At 40.2% G+C, this 22,456-nt stretch overlaps 1 long non-coding RNA gene across 6 annotated transcripts; it reads left to right on the forward strand.

Moving 5' to 3' along the window:
• Positions 1-312: 312 nt before the first annotated feature.
• On the forward strand, positions 313-20,716 carry LOC107791611 (uncharacterized). Of its 6 annotated transcripts, none has more exons than XR_012702045.1 (3): positions 313-755; positions 17,585-17,869; positions 18,323-20,716. It is a non-coding gene; the product is annotated as an uncharacterized LOC107791611 (long non-coding RNA). The 6 variants fall into 6 exon arrangements; XR_012702048.1 differs by having other exon boundaries at positions 17,600-17,869; XR_012702049.1 differs by having other exon boundaries at positions 17,639-17,869.
• Positions 20,717-22,456: the final 1,740 nt, after the last annotated feature.

Genomic DNA, 22,456 nt, shown 5'->3' on the forward strand with positions numbered 1-22,456 from the left:
GGGTCGTTACATTAAAATTAGCATTTTTCTTTAGTTTTAAGTTAATTAGTTGTTTTAATGTTAAAAATAAATAAAGAATTTTAGTTTCTACAAAATAAATTGAATTAGGATTTTAATTAATTAAAGAAAAGAAAAAGGAAAAAACAAAAGAAAATAAGTAGATTTGGTCTTTTAATTTCGTTTGGGCCAGCTTAATTTGAAGCCCAAAAATCTCAAATAACCCAATTACCCACATTCCAGCCCAATTATTTTACCCAATACCCATTCCCTACCCTTAAAATAACCCTAGCTCTATTTAACCTAGTTAAGACCTAATGACCACAATCAGATTTTCTCATATTCTTTTAGACCAAGAAGAAAAAGGCTTCTTCCCCATTTTCTTCCACACCCAAAAACAAACGCTGCTCCATTCCTCATCTCACAGACCCAGAACAACGCTATTCCCCCTCTCCTTCTTCATTCCTTTCTCACTTTCACAAATAGAAACATCTGGATTTAAAAGTACCGAATTTCATATCTAAAAAAAAGAACTCCGAAAAATCAAAAAAAGAAAGAAAAAAAATGATGAAAAGGAAGATTTAAACCTGGTTTCGGGTTTTCATTCAATAAATGCACATTTTCTGGGATTTCTCTCAATGGTTTGAGCGATTGAAGTTGTTGAATCTGCTGGGGCTGTTTGTTTTTGGAGCTGCTGCGCTCCAGCTTTAAAGTTCATACCTCTATTTGGTCCTCTAATTGATGTTTTCTGCCTTTAGGTGCGTCCGCTTACTTCTGTTATTTTCTATTTGAAAAAATGAATGAATATTTGAGTTGTTAACTCTATGAACATGACGAATCTGTTGGAATCCTGATGTTTAACTACAAATCATTTTGCTTTGTGTGCATGTCAATATTTGTTCATGGTTGATGAATTGATTCACTTGTGAAATGAAGTCATTACAGTATATTAGCATTTGATTCTTTGAAACAGTAGTGATGGTGAAGTATGTTAATTCTTGGATGGAATAATTTCCTAGTGGATTGACATGTGAAGATCGCCCCTTTTATTTTTCAAAGTTGGTTCATTTTAATCTCCAATAATGACTCAATGAGGAGTCTCTTCTAGTATCTGATTGTTTGATAACCCTGTAAAGCTAGCTATTGTATATACTGGAGATTATCTATGAATTTTTATTTGGTCTCCAATAATGGTGTAGTTCCATGTTTTTTTTAATCTACAATTCACAACAGCATCAGCATAATGTTTTATTTTGTGGCCTATACTAGATTGAAATTATACAAGCTTCTGCCTATATTGTGATGTTTACTCTGTGATATCCACAAAAGAAAAACTGTGATATCTAAGGCAGAAAGGACCAAATCGAAATGCTGATGGCTCAGACCTCAACACTCTTGAACACGTTTAAGTTTTTAGGATTACACATGTAGTTTCAAACAACTTTGTAATAATGGTGATTGACTTCAGTTTGTTTTTAAATAACTGAATGGCTCTTTAAAAAAATTGTCAAATATCTTGTGATAACTATTCATCATCCCATGGCAAAGGATGTAGGAAGTATCCACATAGCCATTTTCAAAGTTTAAATGGCAAATACCAACTCAAGTTCGCTACAGAAAATTGGCAGTAGCTCTGGGATTAGAGATAGACCTACCATATGAGAATCTTTAACAACATAGTTTTATGACTTTTTGAAGAATTCTCAAGTTTAGTGAGGTAAATGATTCTAAATATCGTAGTTTCCTTTAGGCGCGACTTAATCTATCATCGTGATTGTGTACACGTTCACGTGACATGATTATGATCCTGACATGATTATGATCCTAATAACAAAATCGAGGTACGCGTTCGCGCAACTTCAACCGCACTTGCTTGATAATAATAAAGCGTATTTAATTGTGGAAACGTACACGTGACATGATTTTTGACGCACCAAACGAAATAAGTATACGTACGCATAACTCATCTTAAGTTAATTCTTTAAATACGGATTATCAAGTGATTAATATCAGTAAAAGGTAAAATAAACATAGGTCCTAAAATGAGTAGTTAAACAATTTAAGCCAAGTATAAATTGCTAAGCGACTGTGCTAGAACCACGGAACCCGATAATGCCTAACACCTTCTCCCGGGTTAACAGAATTCCTTATCCAGAATTTTTGGTTCACAGACTTTTAAATAAAGTCGAAAACTTCCTCGATTTGGAATTTTAAAATAAACCGGTGACTTGGGACACAAAAGAAATTATTCCAAATGGCAACTCTAAAAATAAATAAAATAATCTCATTTCAATTAGTGACACTTTAATTGGAAAAACTCCCTTATATCCCCATTTCGGGTGGTAAAAAAGGAGGTGTGACAGCTCTGGCGACTCCGCTGGGGACTAAGAACCTAGAACTTCTGGTTCAGTGTTCAAGAATTCGAGCTTGTTAATGTGATTTTTATTTAGCTTTATTTATTGTTGATATTATTGTATTTTGTGTACCTAATGTGCTAATTACTATTTATTTACCGTTTTGATATTACTTGAACTATATTTAAATATCTTCTTACGCCTCCCTTCTAAGTCTTCTAAAAAAACTATGCACACATTCGCGTGGCCCACTTTTTCTATTAGAAGTTATACTAAATAGAACGAGGTTGGGCAAGCAACAAGGCCGGACAGACTTTCGTACTCCCGGTACATTGCCCCCTCTTCGGCTCGAGTCTGTTCACTCGGGTAAGCCAGGTCTAGAACACAACCCCAGGTTTAAGCTTAGAATAACGTAACCTCATGTCGGATCCTTAGTAGGAACATTTATTTGGATCACGTGTGTTTGACCTTGGGGACTCAACACATGGGTTGGGTCCGTCTAGGACAGGTGGACCCAAAACAACCGACCATCCTAATGCATCCTACGTGCTATGTGAATATTTATTTATTTCGGCTTGCATGTTGACCGGCTAGGAAACAAATCAAGAGAAAAACCAAGAGTGAGGTACGATAGAGAATTCACCCGGTTCTGAAAACCTCGGTATTTGAAAATGCCTCGAAACTCTGCCAAAATCTTTTGAAAAAAAAAAGAGAAAAAAGGAAAATGCATTTAAAAAAAAGAGTGAGTTAATATCATGTTTTTCCAATTATGTCAAAACTGACTGAACTATGCGGGTCTGATTCTCGCCGGGTGTGAGATACGTAGGCAAACCTCATCGGTTCCGGCCCCAATTTCTAAACAAAATCCAAAAATATTTTCCTGTAATTCCTCCTTTAGAAGCATTTCCGTAGAAATGTCAAAAAAAAGGATTTTTAAACTCAAAAAAAAGTTTCCTTCTTTCTGAAGTCTTTCATACGGAAAAAGAAATAAAATAAAAAAAATCAATAAAAATCAAAATCCATACGGGTTTCCTTCATTTTCAAAAGAAATCCAAAAAAAATCAGCAACAAAAATCCAAAAATACTCTTTTCTTTTTAGAAGTCTTTCTTTTGTAAATGTCCATAAAATATTGAGAAACAAAAGTCCAAAAATATTTTTGCTTTTCTTTAAAAGTACTTTCGTAAATTAAAAAAGATGAAAAAAAAGAAAGAAGAGAAACTCAGAAATCCGAAATGTTTTCTTAAAAGTTCTTCTTTCGAAAATCCACAAGTCAAATTAAAATTCAAAAAAAAAATCTACCTTTTTAAGAAGTCTTTTCCCAAAAATTCAAAAAACATCAGACAAAAAAGAATAAAAAAAATAAAAATTCTTTTCCTTGTATAAAAGTCTTTCTTTAAAAAATTAAATTTTTTTTAAAAAAAATTGAAGTCCAAAAATATTTTTATTTTTCTTTAGAAGTACTTTTGTAAATTAAAAAACAAAAAAAACAAATCCAAAATATTTTCTTAAAAGTCCCTCTTTCTAAAAATAAGAGGCAACATCCAAAATCCAATATATATATATATATATATATATATTTCTTCTTTAGAATAAGAGAAAACAAATAGAAATTCAAAAAAACAATTCCTTTTACTTTTGAAATTCCCAAAGTTCAGTTCAAAAGAAAAGGAATTTTTAGAAGTCTTTCTTTCAAAAATAAAATCAAAATCAAAATCAAAAATCAAAAACATATTTCCTTTCTTCTTTTAAAGCAATTTTGTTTTCGAAAATTCCAAAAAAATACAAAAAAAAAATCAAAAACTAAAAAATATTTTCCTTTTGCCTTAAAGCTTTCACGGTCTGAGTTTTATAAAAACCAAAAAAAAGAGTTAGTTTATAAACTTCATTCTTGATCTTCCCGAACTTGCAAGATCCGATTCATGTCGCGTCATTATACGTAGGCAATCCCCATCGGATTCGATCATAGCTATAAAATAAAACTAAGTGAAAAATAATTTGAAAAAAAAAAGAGAAAGAAAAAAAAATTATTGAGTGAAAAATAAAGAAAAGAGCGAAAAAAAAGGAGCGACGAGAAATAAAAAGTGACAAACAAAAAGAGAAAAAGACAATGCCAAAAATAAAAGAGCGGCAGCAACGAGATGAAAAAACTCAAGAGTGATTAAAGAGAGGCAGAAATGAAGAAAAGAGGTACAGAGTGAAAGGGGTTAGTTAAGGCTGGGATGAACATGCAACCGTTCAAACACATGGTAGAAACGTTTAACTCTTTAGGTGCATTGCATCCAAAGGTGCAATTTCCTATCTATTAAGCGTCTCAAAACTAACAAGGTTGTTGGGTGTGCAAACTAGCCAGATTTTGGTGATTGGTTTTGTTGGTAGTCTAGCCTCCCTTCCTTCACAAGATCCAAAGGCATAGATGGCCTCCGCAAGCAATCTACCAATCATCGATTTTGAGGATGGCCCGGCATCGGCTATTCTGCAGCTAGAATCAGCACCTGCTGAAGAGAATAAGATGTTGCGTCTCCGCATATTGGAAATGTGAGACGCCTGGTCTAATGGTAGGTAACCGCCAAGTGCAATCCCTGGGTTCCCTGAGTTGATCCCCAGGTCAGGTGAGGTTACCAATGCCCATGTGCCCAACTCGCTCATCCCATGCGGGCACCCTCCAATGTCGTTCAATGATCCTGGCATGCATTCTGTGGTTCGCCCCCAGGCTCCAGTTTCCTGGGCACCTCCAATATTGTTCTCTACAGCACCAGTCTGCACTATAATATAACCAACTTTACCATGGCCGTATGTTGATCCTCCAATGTTCACCTTTCAGGGTCCACAGCTTCAATCAGAAATAGCATATGTGACCCCATACTCTTTCACTCAACCTCCACAATATGATCTCTTGGTGGAGCAAAAAACGGTTGTTAAAAATCCTGAGCAAGAGGAAATGGCTCGGAAGATGAAGAGCCTGGAACAAAGCCTGAAAAACATGCAAGGTCTGAGTGGCCAAAAAGTGTCTCATACTCTAAACTCTGTATGTTTCCCCATGTCCACTTGCCAGCTAGCTTCAAGATGCCAAAAGTTAAAAAGTACGACGGGCACGGAGACCCGGTCGCTCACCTAAAACGACATTGTAACCAGATGAGGGATACTAGTGGAAAAGAGGAGCTGCTAATGGCCTATTTTGGGGAAAACCTCTCCGGAATTGCTTCTGAGTGGTATACGGATCAAGAAATTACCCATTGGCATGTGTGGGACGATATGGCTCGAGATTTTGTCCGCCAGTTCCAATATAATGTGGACATCGCTCCCGACAGAAACTCTTTGTCCAATTTGAAAAAGAAAACCACGTAAAGCTTTCGTGAATATGCTGTCAAATGGCGTAAGCAAGCTGCCAGGGTAAAGCCTCTAATGGACGAAATTGAAATGGTCACGGTCTTTCTACAGGCCCAAGAGGCGGACTACTTCCAGAACATGATGTCAGCTATGGGAAAGCCGTTTGTTGAGGCTATCAAAATTGGGGAGATGATAGAAAGTGGGCTAAAAACGGGTCGAATCTTGAGTCATGTTGCTTTTAAAGGCACATCATCAAATGTTCAAAATGGTTCAAAGGATTTGATAAATGGAAACGAGAGAGAAAAAGGAGTCATGATGGCTTCCAGCTCGAGGGGGCCCGCATGTCATTCAGCCAATCATATATGCTTCCTGAGGTCCCTCAACATTATTATCCACTTCAAGATTATGCTTATGCCATGGCACCACCTCCCTATGCGGTGATGAACGCGCAACCTTACACGCAGCCACAACATTATACACAAAACCGAGCTCCACCTCCTATAAATGTCCATCCTTTCCAAGCTCCATATAATCCCCAATCAAATGTTCCCCAGTACAATCCTCTCCCAAGAGAGCCTTTCAGAAAGAATCAGTTCACCTTTATTGGTGAATCGTATTCAAGTTTGTTCCAAAAGCTGATTAGGCTAGATCTATTGCAGCCAGTGGCCCCGAACTGGCCGAACCCCGAGTTCCCCTCGCACCGAGCTGATGCTAGATGTGAATACCACTCTGGAGCAGTAGGACACAGTACGAAGGACTGTTGAACTGTCACAACCTAAAATTCCCACCCTCGGGAGTCGTGATGGCGCCTACTAATGTGAGCTAGGCAAGCCAACCCCTAACTATCTACTACCTTTTTCATTTTACTTCTTTTAAAACAAATATAGGGCGACAATATAAATGAAGCGGAAGTTAGGAAATAGGCGGAAGTCAACATTTATAAAGCTTAGAGCTACGTCTATTACCACTTTTAAACTTCAATACCCCAAAATCTGGTGTCACAGTACCTCAGACTGTCTAAGAGTCACTACATACAAAGTCTGAAAAAAAATACATAGTATTGTTCTTGAGCAAGAGATAAAGGAAACAGGAAGTAGAGATAGAGGGAGACGCTAGGGCCCGCGAACGTCTGCAGGTCTACCTTGGGTCTCCGGATGGACTGAAGGAAGCCCTCCAACTACTGTCTGAAAGCTGCTCCGGGATATGCACACAGTGTAGAGTGTAGTATCAGCACAACTGACCCCATGTGCTGGTAAGTGCCTGGCCTAACCCCAGCGAAGTAGTGACGAGGCTAGGACCAGACTCCAGATAAACCTGTGCAATTATATAATATATGGCGGAAAAGTAAACAGATAATAAGCAATTAAGACTGAGGAAGGGGAACATGCCTCGGGGATAGCTGATAAAGCAAAATAGCAAGGAATAAATAAAGAAGCTGACAATATAACTTCTAACACAGATAAAGAAAAGTAAAGACAACTCTCACTTTCAGTTTCCATCTTGTTGCAGGCGTGCAACCCGTTCCCATTTCTCATCTATTGTGGTAGGTATACCACCCGCTCCCATTTCATAATATCTTGTGGTAGGCATACCACCCGCTCCCATTTCATAATATCTTGTGGTAGGCGTACCACCCGCTCCCATTTCATAATTTCTTATGGTAGGCTACCACCCGCTCTCATTTCATAATATCTTGTAATTTCAAGGAATCCCGGCAAGGGAAGATAATCAATATAATAACTTCCCGGCAAGGGAACACAACAATGTAATAATTTTCCCGGCAAGGGAACAACAATATTGAAATAGTTATCCCGGCAAGGGAGAATAAGCTATAACCAATCTCAACTTAGCTTGTACTCAGTTCAATTATTGAAAATGCTCAATCATAGAAGATCATAGAATAAGGCACCCAAGTGTCATTTAAGAACACAACAAATTTCAATTTAAGACTCACGGTCATGCTTGACACCAACGTATAGATACTTGTCACCATGCCTATACGTCGTACTCAACAAGTAACATGTAGCAAATAGGACACAACTCCTAATCCCTCAAGCTAAAGTTAGACCAAACACTTACCTCGAACTTCCACGGCCAACTCTAGCCTCAAACACCGCTTTTCCTTTAGAATTTGGCTCCAAATCAATTGTATCTAGACATAATCGATTTAATAACATCAATAAGCGCTAAACAATTCAATTCCAAGGCTTGAAAATGAGTTTTCCAAAGTTTTACCCAAAAGTCAAAAATCACCCCCAAGCCCACGTGGTCGAAACCCGAGGTTCGGACCAAAACCTGGTTACCCATTCCCCCACAAATCCAAATATATAATTTGTTTTGAAATCGAACCTCAAATTGAGGTCCAAATCACCAATTTTAGAAAAAACCTAGGTTCTACCCCAAACACCCAACTTTCCCCATGAAAATCTTTGATTTGAAGTTGAAATCATGTTAAAAGATGTTAAGGAGTGAGGAAAATGAGTTAGAAATCACTTACCAACGTTTTTGGAGAAGAAAGGTTGTTTGAAAAATCGCCTCTTCTGTTTTTGGGGTTTTGCAAAGTGGAAAATAACTGAAATTCCTGTTTATTTATACCCCTCTAAGACCCCCTGTGTGGTCTGCATCAAATGGACCGCGACCGCACAGGCCTCCCTGAAGACCTGCAGTTCAGCACCCTATGCGGACCGCACAAGGCCGACTGCGGCCGCACAGCCTCCACCGCGCTCCGCACAAAGGCAACCGCGGCCGCGCTGGACCCTCCGCGGTCGCATGCGATTTCTCGCGGACTGCACTAGAGTGTTCAGAGACATGCAACTTCCTGAACCTGCAACATCTGACTTTCTAAGCCTAAGGCACCCCGGAACCTACTCGAAACTCACCTGAGCCCTCGAAACTCCAATCCAAGTATACACACAACCTCAAAAACATCCTACGGACATATTCGTGTAATCAAATTACCAAAATAACATCACGAGCATCGAATTAAACCTCGAGATCAATGAAATTTCTCAAAACTCTTTTAAACATCAAATTTCTCAATTAAGGTCCGGATCGCGTCAAACGACGTCCGTTTTTAACCAAATTTCACATGAATGACTCAAGTCATATATAAGACATGTACTGGGTGCCGGAACCAAAATACGGGCCCGATACCATTGCTTTCTAATCAGTTTTCATTTCAAATTTCCTTAAATAATTTCTGAAAACAATTTCACAAAAAATTCATAACTCGGGCTTGGGACCTCGGAATTCGATTCCGGGCATACGCCCAAGTCCTATATTTTCATACGGACCCTCCAGGACCGTCGAATCACGGATCCGGGTTCATTTACACAAAATGTTGACCAAAGTCAAATTTATTCATTTTAACATCAAAACTTAGCATTTTTTACAATGTTTCATATTTAAGCTTTCCGGCTACGTGCCCGAACTGCACACGCAAATCGAGGTGATTCTAATGAGATTTTCAAGGCCTTGGAGACATAGAAATCAACTGAAGGCAAGTGATGGCCCTTTGGGTCGTCACATTATCCACCTCTAAAACAACCGTTCGTCCTTGAAAGGACAGAAGAAGGAAGTCCCTGAGTCGGGGAAAAGATGAGGATAACGGCTACGCATATCGGACTCGAACTCCCAGGTCGACGCCTTAGGAGGATGACCTCTCCACTAAACACGGACCGAAGGAAAACTCTTCGACCTCAACTGTCAAACTTGCCGGTCTAGAATAGCTTCCGGCTCCTCCTCATAAGACAAGTCCTTGTCCAACTAGACAGTGCTGAAATCTAACACATAGGATGGATCGCCGTGATATTTCTGAAGCATGGACACATGAAACACCGGATGCACGGTTGATAAGCTCGTCGGCAACGCAAGTCTATAAGCCATCTCTCCCACTCGATCAAGAATCTCAAATGGACCAATGAACCTAGGTCTAGCCTTGCCCTTCTTCTCGAATCTCATCACACCCTTCATAGGCGACACACGGAGCAATACCCGCTCACCAACCATAAAAGTCACATCTCAAACTTTGCGGTCTGCATAACTCTTCTACCTAGATTGAGCTGTACAAAACCTATCCTGAATGATCCTGACCTTGTCCAAGACCTCCTGAACCAGATCCGTACCCAACAACTGAGCCTCTCCCGGCTCAAACCATCCAACCAAAGATCGACACCGCCTACCATATAAAGCCTCAGAATGAGCCATCTAGATACTCGATTGGTAGTTGTTGTTATAGGCAAACTCTGCGAAAGGCAAAAACTGATCCCACGAACCATCAAAGTCAATGACACAGGCTCGAAGCATATTTTCCAAATTCTGAATAGTCCGCTCGGACTGCCCGTCCGTCTGAGGATGAAATGTTGTACTCAACTCAATCTGAGTGCCCAACTCTCGCTGAACTGCTCTCCAGAAATGTGAGGTAAACCGCATACCTCGGTCCGAAATGATAGATACAGGCACGCCATGAAGACAAATAATCCCTCGGATATAGATCTTAGCTAACCTCTCGGATGAATAGGAGACTGCCACAGGAATGAAATGCGCTGACTTGGTCAGCCTATCAACAATGACCCAAACTGCGTCGAACTTCTTCCGAGTCAGCAAAAGTCCAGTAACGAAGTCCATAGTGATCCGCTCCCACTTCCACTCGGGAAGCTCAATCCTCTGAAATAAACCACCATGCCTTTGATGTTCGTACTTAACCTGCTGACAATTCAAACACCGAGCTACATATGCAACGATATCCTTCTTCATTCTCCGCCACCAATAATGCTGCCGCAAATCCTGATACATCTTCGCGATGCCTGAATGAATAGAGTACCGGGAACTATGGGCCTCCTCTAAAATCAACTCTCGAAGCCCATCTACATTAGGCATACAAACTCGACCCTGCAATCTCAAAACTCCATCATCACCTAAGGTAACTTGTTTAGCACCTCCACGTTGCACCGTGTCTCTAAGGACACACAAATGGGGATCATCAAACTGGCGATCACGGATACGCTCCAATAATGAAGAACGAGCGACCGTGCAAGCTAATACTCAGCTAGGCTCAGAGATATCCAATCTCACAAATCGATTGGCCAAAGCCTAAACATCCAACGCAAGCGGCCTCTCACCGACCGAAATATAAGCAAGACTGCCCATGCTGGCTGACTTTCTACTTAGAGCATCGGCCACCACATTGGCCTTTCTTGGGTGATATAAGATAGTGATATCATAATCCTTCAACAACTCCAACCATCTCCTCTTCCTCAAATTCAACTCCTTTTGCTTGAACAAATACTGAAGACTCTTGAGATCAGTGAACACCTCACATGCCACGCCATATAGATAATGCCTCCAAATCTTCAATGAGTGAACAATGGCTGCCAACTCTAAATCATAGACCGGATAGTTCTTCTCATGAATCTTCAACTGCCTCGAAGCATAGGCAATGACCTTGCCATCCTGCATCAACACTGCACCAAGCCCAATACGGGAAGCATCGCAATAAACTGTGTAAGGCCCTGAACCTGTGGGCAAAACCAACACCGGTGTGATAGTCAGAGTTGTCTTGAGCTTCTGAAAGCTCGCCTCACACTCGTCCAACCATCTAAACTGGGCACCCTTTTGGGTCAACCTGGTCATCGAGGCTACAATAGATGAGAACCCCTCCACAAACCGACGATAGTAGCCTGTCAATCCCAAGAATCTCCAAATCTCTGTAGCTGATGCTGGTCTAGGCTAGTTCTTGACTGCCTCAATCTTCTTCAGATCAACCTGAATACCCTTTGCTAATACAACATGACCTAGAAATGCAACTGAACTCAAACAGAACTCACACTTCAAGAACTTAGCATATAACTGACTATCCTTCAGAGTCTGAAGAACCACTATGAGATGTTGCTCGTTCTCCTCCTGGCTGTGGGAATATATCAAAATATCATCAATGAAGACAATCATGAACGAGTCCAAATAAGACCTGAATACTCGGTTCATCAAATCCATAAAAGTTGCTGGGGCATTTGTCAATCCAAATGACATGACCAAGAACTCATAATGCCCGTACCGAGTGCAAAAAGTTATCTTAGGGACATCGGATGCCCTAATACTCAACTGATGGTAGCCAGATCTCAAGTCGATCTTTGAAAATACCTTAGCACTCTGAAGCTGATCGAACAAATCATTAATCCTCGGCAATGGATACTTATTCTTGATGGTGACCTTGTTCAACTGTCGGTAATCAATGCACATTCTCATCGAACCATCCTTTTTCTTAACAAACAAAATCGGCGCACCCTAAGGCAAAATGCTGGGTCTAATGAAACCCTTCTCAAGCAAGTCCAGCAACTACTCCTTCAACTCTTTCAACTCTAGCGGGGCCATGCGATATGGCAGAATAGAAATGGGCTGAGTGCCCAGAGCCAAATCAATGCAAAAGTCAATATCCCTGTCGGGCGGCATACCCAGCAGATCTGAAGGGAATACCTCAGGAAACTCACGAACCACAGGAACAGAATCAATAGAAGGAACCTCAGCACTGGAATCACGAACGTAAGCCAAATAGGCCAAATACCCCTTCTCAACCATACACCGAGCCTTCACATAAGAGATAACGCTACGGGTAGAATGACCAGGAGTTCCTCTCCACTATAAATGAGGCATACCCGGCAAAACTAAGGTCACAATCTTGGCATGACAGTCCAAGATAGCATGGTAAGGTGATAACCAGTCCATCCCCAATATAATATTGAAGTCGACCATGTCTAGAAGCAACAAATCCACACGAGTCTCAAGACCCTCAATCACAATTACACAAGAGCGATGGACTCGATCTACCACAATAGAATCACCCACCGGTGTAGATACATAAACAGGAATACTCAACGAATCACTAGGCATGACCAGATACGGTGCAAAATAAGATGACACATACGAGTATGTAGACCCTAGATCAAATAACACTGAAGCATCTCTATCACAAACTAGAACTATACCTGTGATCACTATATCTGAAGACTCAGCCTCGGGCCTGACTGGAAGGGCATAACATCAGGGCTAGGCCCCACCACCCTGAACTACCTCTCTGGGACGGCCTGCTGCTGGCTGGCCTCCACCTCTAGCGGCCTGATCTCCACCTCTAGGACCCCTACCTCCACCTCCAGCACCTCTACCCCCACCTCTAGCTGGCTGGGCGGTCTGTGGAACATCTGGTGCCTGAACCATAGCACGAGAACCCTGATACGGAGAACTGCTCGAAGCTCGAGGGCAATACCTAGTAATATGCCTTGGGTCGCCACAAGTAAAACAAGCTCTCGGCTGCTGGGGCTGACGACCCTAGAAACTCTAAAGCGGTAGTGCACTGATAGGTGTTGGTGGTGCACTGAAGAACTGCTGGTCAGAATACTGCATCGGAGGACCACGGCTACCGAAAGCATCGTGAGAAACTTGAAGAGTTGACTGAAAGGGCCTAGGAGGATGGCCTCTACCATATGAATCTCTACCTCCAGACGAGGTACCACTGAATCTGCCTGAATGACGGGGCCTCTTATCCGACCCATGACCACCTCTGTGACAGAACCATCTCAACTTTGCGAGCCACATTGGCCGCCTCCCCAAAAGCGATCTCACTCTCGGCCTCCTTGGCCATCTGAAGACGAATCGGCTGAATAAGACCATCGAATAAACCTCCTCACCCTCTCTCTCTCGGTAGGAAGTATGACGAGGGCATGGCGAGCTAAGTCGATGAACCTGGTCTCATACTGGGTGACCATTATGGAACCTTGCTGGAGGCACTCAAACTGCCTCTGATAGGCCTCTCTCTGAGTCACGGGGAGAAACTTCTCCAGAAACAACACTGTAAACTGTTCCCAAGTCAAAGATGGCGATTCGGCTGGCCTAGCTAAGCAATAATCCCTCCACCAAGTCTTGGCGGATCCAGACAAGCGGAATGTAGCAAAATCGACCTCATTGGTCTCAACAATGCCCATGTTCCTGAGAACCTCGTGACAGTTATATAGGAAATCCTGGGATCCTCAAAAGAAGTACTGCTGAAAGTAGTAGTGAAGAGCTTGGTGAACCTATCCAACCTCCACAAACATCGGTGGACATAGTCGCTCCATCGCCTGTCTGAGCTATGGCTCCCGGCTGAACTGCTCCAACTGCGCTGGAGTCTGAATCTGGGGAGCTACCTGCTCCGGAGTGCGTTTAGTAAGAGTCTGAGCCCCTCCTCCAGCCTCAGAAGTGGTTGGTGCTACAGGAAGCAAACCTTTTCGGGTGACACTCTCCATGAGGCCCACCAATCGAACTAGAGCGTTCTGAAGAACTGGGGTAGCAATAAACCCCTCTAGGACCTAAAATGGGCCCACCGGAACTGTTGGGGTCGGAACCTCCTCTCAAAATCAGCCTGAGGCTCCGCCACTAGTACTGCCACTCGTGGCTGAACTCTGCCCCTACCTCGGCCTCTATCACGGCCTTGGCCTCGCCCTCTGCCCCTAGTGGAAGCTGATGCTGGGGCTCGGGCTGCTGAGCGGTAGATGAGAACGGAGTAGAAATTCAATCAGTATTGGGAAACAGAACCGCACGACAAGAAAGAACAAATGTTAAGTTTTCCTAACTCTGTAGCCTCTAGGGGATAAATACAGAGGTCTCCGTACCGATTCATCAGACTCTACTAAGTTTGTCTGTGAACTGTGAGACCCATGTAACCTAGTGCTCTGATACCAACTTGTCACGACCCGGAATTCCCACCCTCGGGAGTCGTAATGGTGCCTACTAATGTGAGCTAGGCAAGCAAACCCCTAACTATCTACTACCTTTTTCATTTTACTTCTTTTAAAACAAACATAGGGCGACAATATAAATGAAGCGGAAGTTAGGAAATAGGCGGAAGTCAATATTTATAAAGCTTAGAGCTACGTCCATTACCACTTTTAAACTTCAATACCCCAAAATCTGGTGTCATGGTACCATGGACTGTCTAAGAGTCACTACATACAAAGTCTGAAAAAAATACATAGTATTGTTCCTGAGCAAGAGATAAAGGAAACAAGAAGTAGAGATAGAGGGAGACGCCAGGGCCCGCAAACGTCTGCAGGTCTACCTTGGGTCTCCGGATGGACTGAAAGAAGCCCTCCAACTACTGTCCGAAAGCTACTCCGGGATCTGCACACAGTGCAGAGTGTAGTATCAGCATAACCGACCCCATGTGCTAGTAAGTGCCTGGCCTAACCCCGGCAAAGTAGTGACGAGGCTAGGACCAGACTCTAGATAAACCTGTGCAATTATATAATATATGGCGGAAAAGTAAACAGATAATAAGCAATTAAGACTAGGGAAGGGGAACATGCCTCGGGGATAGTTGATAAAGCAAAATAGCAAGGAATAAATAAGGAAGCTGACAATATAACTTCTAACACAGATAAAGAAAAGTAAAGACAACTTTCACTTTTAGTTTCCATCTTATTGCAGGCGTGCAACCTGTTCCCATTTCTCATATCTTGTGGTAGGCATACCATTCTCTCCCATTTCATAATATCTTGTGGTAGGTGTACCACCCGCTCCTATTTCATAATATCTTGTGGTAGGCGTACCACCCGCTCTCATTTCATAATATCTTGTAATTTCAAGGAATCCTGGCAAGGGAAGATAATCAATATAATAACTTCCCGGCAAGGGAACACAACAATGTAATAATTTTCCCAACAAGGGAACAACAATATTGAAATAGTCATCCCGGCAAGGGAGAATCAGCTATAACCAATCTCAACTTAGCTTGTACTCAGTTTAATTATTGAAAATGCTCAATCATAGAAGATCATAAAATAAGGCACCCAAGTGTCATTTAAGAACACAACAACTTTCAATTTAAGACTCACGGTCATGCTTGACACCAACGTATAGATACTCGTCACCATGCCTATACGTCGTACTCAAAAAGTAGCAAGTAGCAGATATGACTCAACTCCTAATCGATCAAGCTAGGGTTAGACCAAACACTTACCTCGATGCCTTGAACACCACTCAAGTCTCAACTATAGCTTTACCCCTCGATTCCACCACCAATCCGCTCGAATCTAGTCACAAGTTACTTAATTACATCAATAAGTGCTAAATGAATCAACCCCAATGCATGAAAATGAGTTTTCCAAAGTTTTACCCAAAAGTCAAAAATCACCCCCGGACCCACGTGTTCAAAACCCAAGGTTCGGACCAAAACCTGGTTACCCATTCTTTCACGAATCCAAATATATAATTTGTTTTGAAATCGGACCACAAATTGAGGTCCAAATCCCCAATTTTAGAAAACACCTAGGTTCTACCTAAAACACCCAATTTTCCCCATGAAAATCTTTGATTTGAAGTTGAAATCATGTTAAAAGATGTTAAGGAGTGAGGAAAATGAGTTAGAAATCACTTACCAACGTTTTTGGAGAAGAAAGGTTGTTTGAAAAATCGCCTCTTATGTTTTTGGGGTTTTGAAAAGTGGAAAATAACTGAAATTCCCGTTTATTTATACCCCTCTCAAACCCCCTATGCGGTCCGTATCAAATGGACCGCGGCCTCACAGGCCTCCCTGAAGACCTGCAGTTCAACACCCTGTGCGGACCACACAAGGCCGACTGCGTCCGCACAGCCTCCACCACGCTACACACAAAGGCGACCGCGGCCGCACTGGCCCCTCCGTGGTCGCATGCAATTTCTCGCGGACCGCACTAGAGGGTTCAGAGACCTGCAACTTCCTGAACCTGCAACATCTGACTTTCTAAGCCTAAGGCATCCCGGAGCCTACTCGAAACTCACTCGAGCCCTTGAAACTCCAACCCAAGTATACACACAACCTCAAAAACATCCTACGGACATATTCGTGTAATCAAATTACCAAAATAACATCACGAGCATCGAATTAAACCTCGAGATCAATGAAATTTCTCAAAACTATTTTAAACATCAAATTTCTCAATTAAGGTCCGGATCGCGTCAAACGACGTTTGTTTTTTAACCAAATTTCACAGGAATGACTCAAGTCATATATAAGACCTGCACCGTGCGCCGGAACCAAAATACGGGCCCGATACCATTGCTTTCTAATCAGTTTTCATTTCAAATTTCCTTAAACAATTTCTGAAAACAATTTCACTAAAAATTCATTTCTCGGGCTTGGGACCTTGGAATTCGATTCCGGGCATACGCCCAAGTCCCATATTTTCCTACGGACCCTCCTGGACCATTGAATCACGGATCCGGGTCCGTTTACCTAAAATGTTGACCGAAGTCAAATTTATTCATTTTAACATCAAAACTTAGCATTTTTCACAAAGTTTCATATTTAAGCTTTTCGACTACACGCCAGACTGCGCACGCAAACCGAGGCGACTCTAATGAGGTTTTCAAGGCCTCAAAGACACATAAATCAACTGAAAGCAAGTGATGACCCTTTGGGTCATCACATGAACCCTTAAAAGGGGAGTTGAAGACTTGATTGAAGTTGAAAGAATCATTTTTCGAGATGAAGAAGCTCCTGATGTGATGAACAATATGTTGCTTGCTCACAAGACTAGGCCAATAGCCGGAATGATTTGTGAAGATGAGGAATTTGATCTGGCACTGAAGGCCATTACAGCCATTGCCGAGACTGAAGAAAAGCCCAAAAAACGGTCGCCAAGCCTGAAAGTTCCCTATCAGACGAGAATCTCAGTAGCCAATCTTGCTATCCTTTCTGCGTCCGGATTATCTTAGGGTATGATCCGAATATTTTACTTTATTGTCTTACTTTCCGATGTAAACCCTTCTATCTTCAAAAATTGAAAAAAAATCAAAAAATCAAAAAAATCAAAAATCAAAAATCAAATGAAATTAATATTTCATTGTCTAGGAATGTCTTTTTTCTTAGTCTTGTCACTTTTCTTATTTTTCTTTTCAGTTCTGTTAAATGCAGTTTTCAATAACATGACATACTTGCGGACTTCATGCCCAGATCCTGAAATGCTGGCAGACCTCAAAATAATGAATCAAGAATTAGATTGCAATGAAGATAAATTTTAAGGAAATAAAACAAAGATTCAGAACATTTGAAGGAAAATTGGTTCCAGATTGGAAAGATTCATACATGGTAACTCACAAGAGTACTGCCAAAGAGAGTGTTGCACCTGGGACACATCGAAGGAAATATCCCTAAAACAACCGTCAATGCAAATGCAGCCAAAAAGTACTATATTTGATCCTCCATATATTGTTAATACTCTCCGGTTGGGATGACAAAGGCTTTCATTTTCGCTACCTGTAGATACCCAATTTTTCCCTGTATATTTTTAATATGCAAAATACTCTCAAAATAGTATGTATGTGCACATATAAATATGTCCCAAGGTTCTCTTAATTTTTAAAGATTTTTTAAATCAATTTATTGCCCTATTTCATAAAAAAAACCAATAATTATCTCCAAAATTATCATTTTTGGTGATTCATTTAGTGGATTCTCATATTTATATTAAAATATAGCTAGCATAATTTTTATATATTTTTACAAATTTATTTAATATTTTTAAAGCTAAATTGCATATAATTGCAATATTAGCCTCTTTCAAGATTTAATTGCATATAATTTCCTAGTGAAAACTGGGGTAGGAAATTTCGTTCATTTGTTTTGGTGCCTGAGCAGGTTTTTACCTTGAGGCATGAGTTTCGAGGCGACCAAGAAAAGAAGTCTCGATTCAAATAAAAGAAAAGAAAAACAAGAAAAAGAAATGAGCTTTAAGTATAGAAGCGGAGAAAAGATGCGGACTGCTCAAGATATGATTGAAGTCACAAGCTTTGCATGTCCCGCCTTGATCTGAAAAGGTGAAGAAAAATGAACCAGCAGTTGCAGCAAACGGGCATCAAGATTCAGATCAGAGTCTGTAGGAAAAACCAACCAAGACTCAAGATCAAGCTTTAGAAGATTTATAGATAAGAATCTTGTAACTCGTAGTTGATAGGCTTAGTTAGCTAGTTTTTTATTTTTCATTTTGGTATAATAAGGAGCTCAGCAAGCAGAAACAGCAACAACAACAGTGAAATCACAGTTATTCGGTAGTTTCAGCTGCCAAAACTTCCAAAACTATATTGACCTCATTCCTTTATAGCCAAGGATATGTAGGCAACCTCCGAAGCAAGGTTCGGTCATACTTTTTCAAAAAAAAATGCTTTCCATGGAATTTCAAACGGGCAAAAATTGCTCGTATTTGCTCACTTTATCTTTGCCCAAAAACTCTTCATGTTTCCGAGCAAAGAGGGGCGGATGTGAGCTCCTAATTTTTGCCCTATATGAAAATAACTCCTAAAATAAGCCAAAAATAATTTTAATTGATTTTAGGAGTTTTTCTTTATTTAGTTGCATTTCAAGCATTTTTAATATTTTAAAATCATAGAAAAATCATAACAAATTGTCACGTTTTATTTTCATACCATCTTAGGTTCAATTTACATATAGGAATTAATTTTATTAAGCAAACAATTATAAAAAATGGTCATTTTTACATATTTAGATTTTAGCCTTTAAAATTAACATTTTTCTTTAGTTTTAAGTTAATTAGTTGTTTTAATGTTAAAAATAGATAAAGAATTTTAGTTTCTACAAAATATATTGATTTAGGATTTTAATTAATTAAAGAAAAAAAAGGAAAAAAAAGAAGAAGTAGATTTGCCATTTTAATTTTGTTTGGGCCAGCTTAATTTGAAGCCCAAAAATCCCAAATAACCCAATTACCCACATTCCAGCCCAATTATTTTAGCCCAATACCCATTCTCTGCCCTTAAAATAACCATAGCTCTATTTAACCTAGCTAGGACCTAATTACCACAATCAGATTTTCCCATATTCTTTTAGACCCTAGGACCAAACGGCGCATCTAGAAAGAAGAAAAAGGCTTCTTCCCCATTTTCTTCAACACCCAAAAACAAACGCTGCTCCATTCCTCATCTCACAGACCCAGAACAGCGTTATTCCCCCTTTCCTTCTTCATTCCTTTCTCACTTTCACAAACAGAAACATCTGGATTTAAAAGTACCGAATTTCAGATCTAAAAAAAAGAACTCCGAAAAATCAAAAAAAAAAAAAAGAAAAGAGAAAAAAACGATGAAAAGGAAGATTTAAAGTTGGTTTCGGGTTTTCATTCAATTGTTGTACATTTTTTGGGATTTCTCTAAATGGTTTGAGCTATTGAAGTTGTCGAATCTGTTGGGGTTGCTCGTTTTTGGAGCTGCTGAGCTCCAGCTTTGAAGTTCATACCTTTATTTGGTCCTCTAATTGTTGTTTTCTGCCTTTAGGTGCGTCCGCTTACTTTTGTTATTTTCTATTTGAAAAAATGAATGAATATTTGAGTTGCTAACTCTATGAACATGCCGAATCTGTTAGAATCCTGATGTTTAACTACAAATCTTTTTGCTTTGTGTGTATGTCAATATTTGTTCATGGTTGATGAATTGATTCACTTGTGAAATGGAGTCATTACAGTATATTAGCATTTGATTCTTTGAAACAGTAGTGATGGTAAAGTATGTTAATTCTTGGATGGAATAATTTCCTAATGACTTGGCATGTGAAGATTGCCCCTTTATTTTTCAAAGTTGGTTCATTTAATCTCTAATAGTGACTCAACGAGGAGTCTCTTCTGGTATCTGATTGTTTGATAACTCTGTAAAGCTGGCTGTTGTATATTACTAGACATTATCTATGAATTTTTATTTGGTCTCCAATAATGGTGTAGTTCCATGTTTTTTTATACAATTCACAACAGTATCAGCATAATGTTTTATTTTGTGGCCTCTACTAGATTGAAATTATACAAGCTTCTGCCTATATTGTGATGTTTACTCTGTGATATCCACAGAAGAAAAACTGTGATATTTGAGGCAGAAAGGACCAAATCAAAATGATGATGGCTCAGAACTCAACACTCTTGAACACGTTTAAGTTTCTAGGATTATACATGTATATCATACAACTTTGTAATAATGGTGATTGACTTCAGTTTGTTTTTAAATAACTGAATGGCTCCTTAAAAATTTTCTCAAATATCTTGTGATAACTATTCATCATCTCATGAAAAAGGATGTAGGAAGTATCCACATAGCCATTTTCAAAGTTTAAATGGCTAATACCAACTCAAGCTAGCTACAGAAAATTGGCAGTAGCTCTAGGATTAGAGATAGACCTACCATATCAGAATCTTTAACAACATAGTTTATGACTTTTCTAAGAATTCTCAAGTTTAGTGAGGTAAATGATTATAAATATCGTAGTTTGTTTTAGGCGCGACTTAATCTATCATCGTGATTGTGTACACGTTAGCGTGACATGATTATGATCCTAATAACAAAATCGAGGTATGCATTCGCGCAACTTCGACCGAACTTGCTTGATAATAATAAAGCGTGATTAATTGTCGACACGTACACATGATATGATTTTGACGCGCCAAACGAAATGAGTATACGTACACGTAACTCATCTTAAGTTAATTCTTTAAATACGGATTATCAAGTGATTAATAGCTGTAAAACGTAAAATAAACATAGGTCCTAAAATGAGTAGTTAAACAATTTAAGCCAAGTATAAATTGCTAAGCGATCGTGCTAGAACCACGGAACCCGGGAATGCCTAACATCTTCTTCTGGGTTAACAGAATTCCTTATCTAGAATTTCTGGTTCGCAGACTTTTAAATAAAGTCAAAAACTTCCTCGATTTGGGCTTTTAAAATAAACCGGTGACTTGGGACACCAAATAAATTATTCCAAATGGCGACTCTAAAAATAAATAAAATAATCTCATTTCGATTAATGTCACTTTAATTGGAAAAACTCCCTTATATCCCCCTCTCGGTTGGTAAAAAAGGAGGTGTGACACATGGCACGGCATCACCCTTCGTGCATTAACACTCACAAAAATAGGCACGGCATCACCCTTCGTGCATTAACACTCACTAAATATGGCATGACATCACCCTCCGTGCTTTAACACTCTCTCACAATATCGTACACGACATCACCCTTTGTGCTTACACTCTTCCTCACCCAAACAATAGAAACAATAACATCTCGGCAAGGGAATCAACAATATAAACAATAACATCCCAGCAAGGGAATCAACTATAACCAATCTCGTTTCAACAGTTAACTTCACAAAATAAGCCTCAACTTGAGTCAATACTGAACAATGGTCAATTACCAAGAAAATATCGTAAGTCTTATTCAACATGGATAGTCATCAATTTAAGCACGAACAGTACATAATAAGAGTTACAACAGTCACAATATAAGACTCACTTGCATGCTCGACACCAACGTATAGATACTCGTCACCATACCTATACGTCGTACTCAACCCTAAAACGTAGCAAATAAGACAACAACACATATTTCCTCAAGCTAAGGTTAGACCAAACACTTACCTTGATTCCACGGACAAAATCAAGCCTCAATTACCACTTTACCTCTCGATTCCACATCCAATCCGCTTGTATCTAATGCTGTATTTTGTCCCGGGCCCGGGCCTTAGTGGGCCTAACGGGCCGGGCCTCGCGGTCCCGGGCTTCGTGGTCCCGGGCTCTGGCGGTCCCGGGCCTGGCGGTCCCGGTCTTCGTGGGCTCAATGGGTGGAACAGGCCCGTGACGGGCCTAAGCCCACATGGTCCTGTGCTTAACGTGCCGGGCTCGGGGGCTTCGCGGGCCTAGCGGGCTTTTTTTTTTAAGACAATTTCTTGTAGTATCATGGCTATATTAAAAATATATATGTAGTATATATGTATATCTAATT

The sequence above is a fragment of the Nicotiana tabacum genome, chromosome 18 (genome assembly GCF_000715075.1).
Source record: "Nicotiana tabacum cultivar K326 chromosome 18, ASM71507v2, whole genome shotgun sequence".
NCBI lineage: Eukaryota > Viridiplantae > Streptophyta > Magnoliopsida > Solanales > Solanaceae > Nicotiana > Nicotiana tabacum.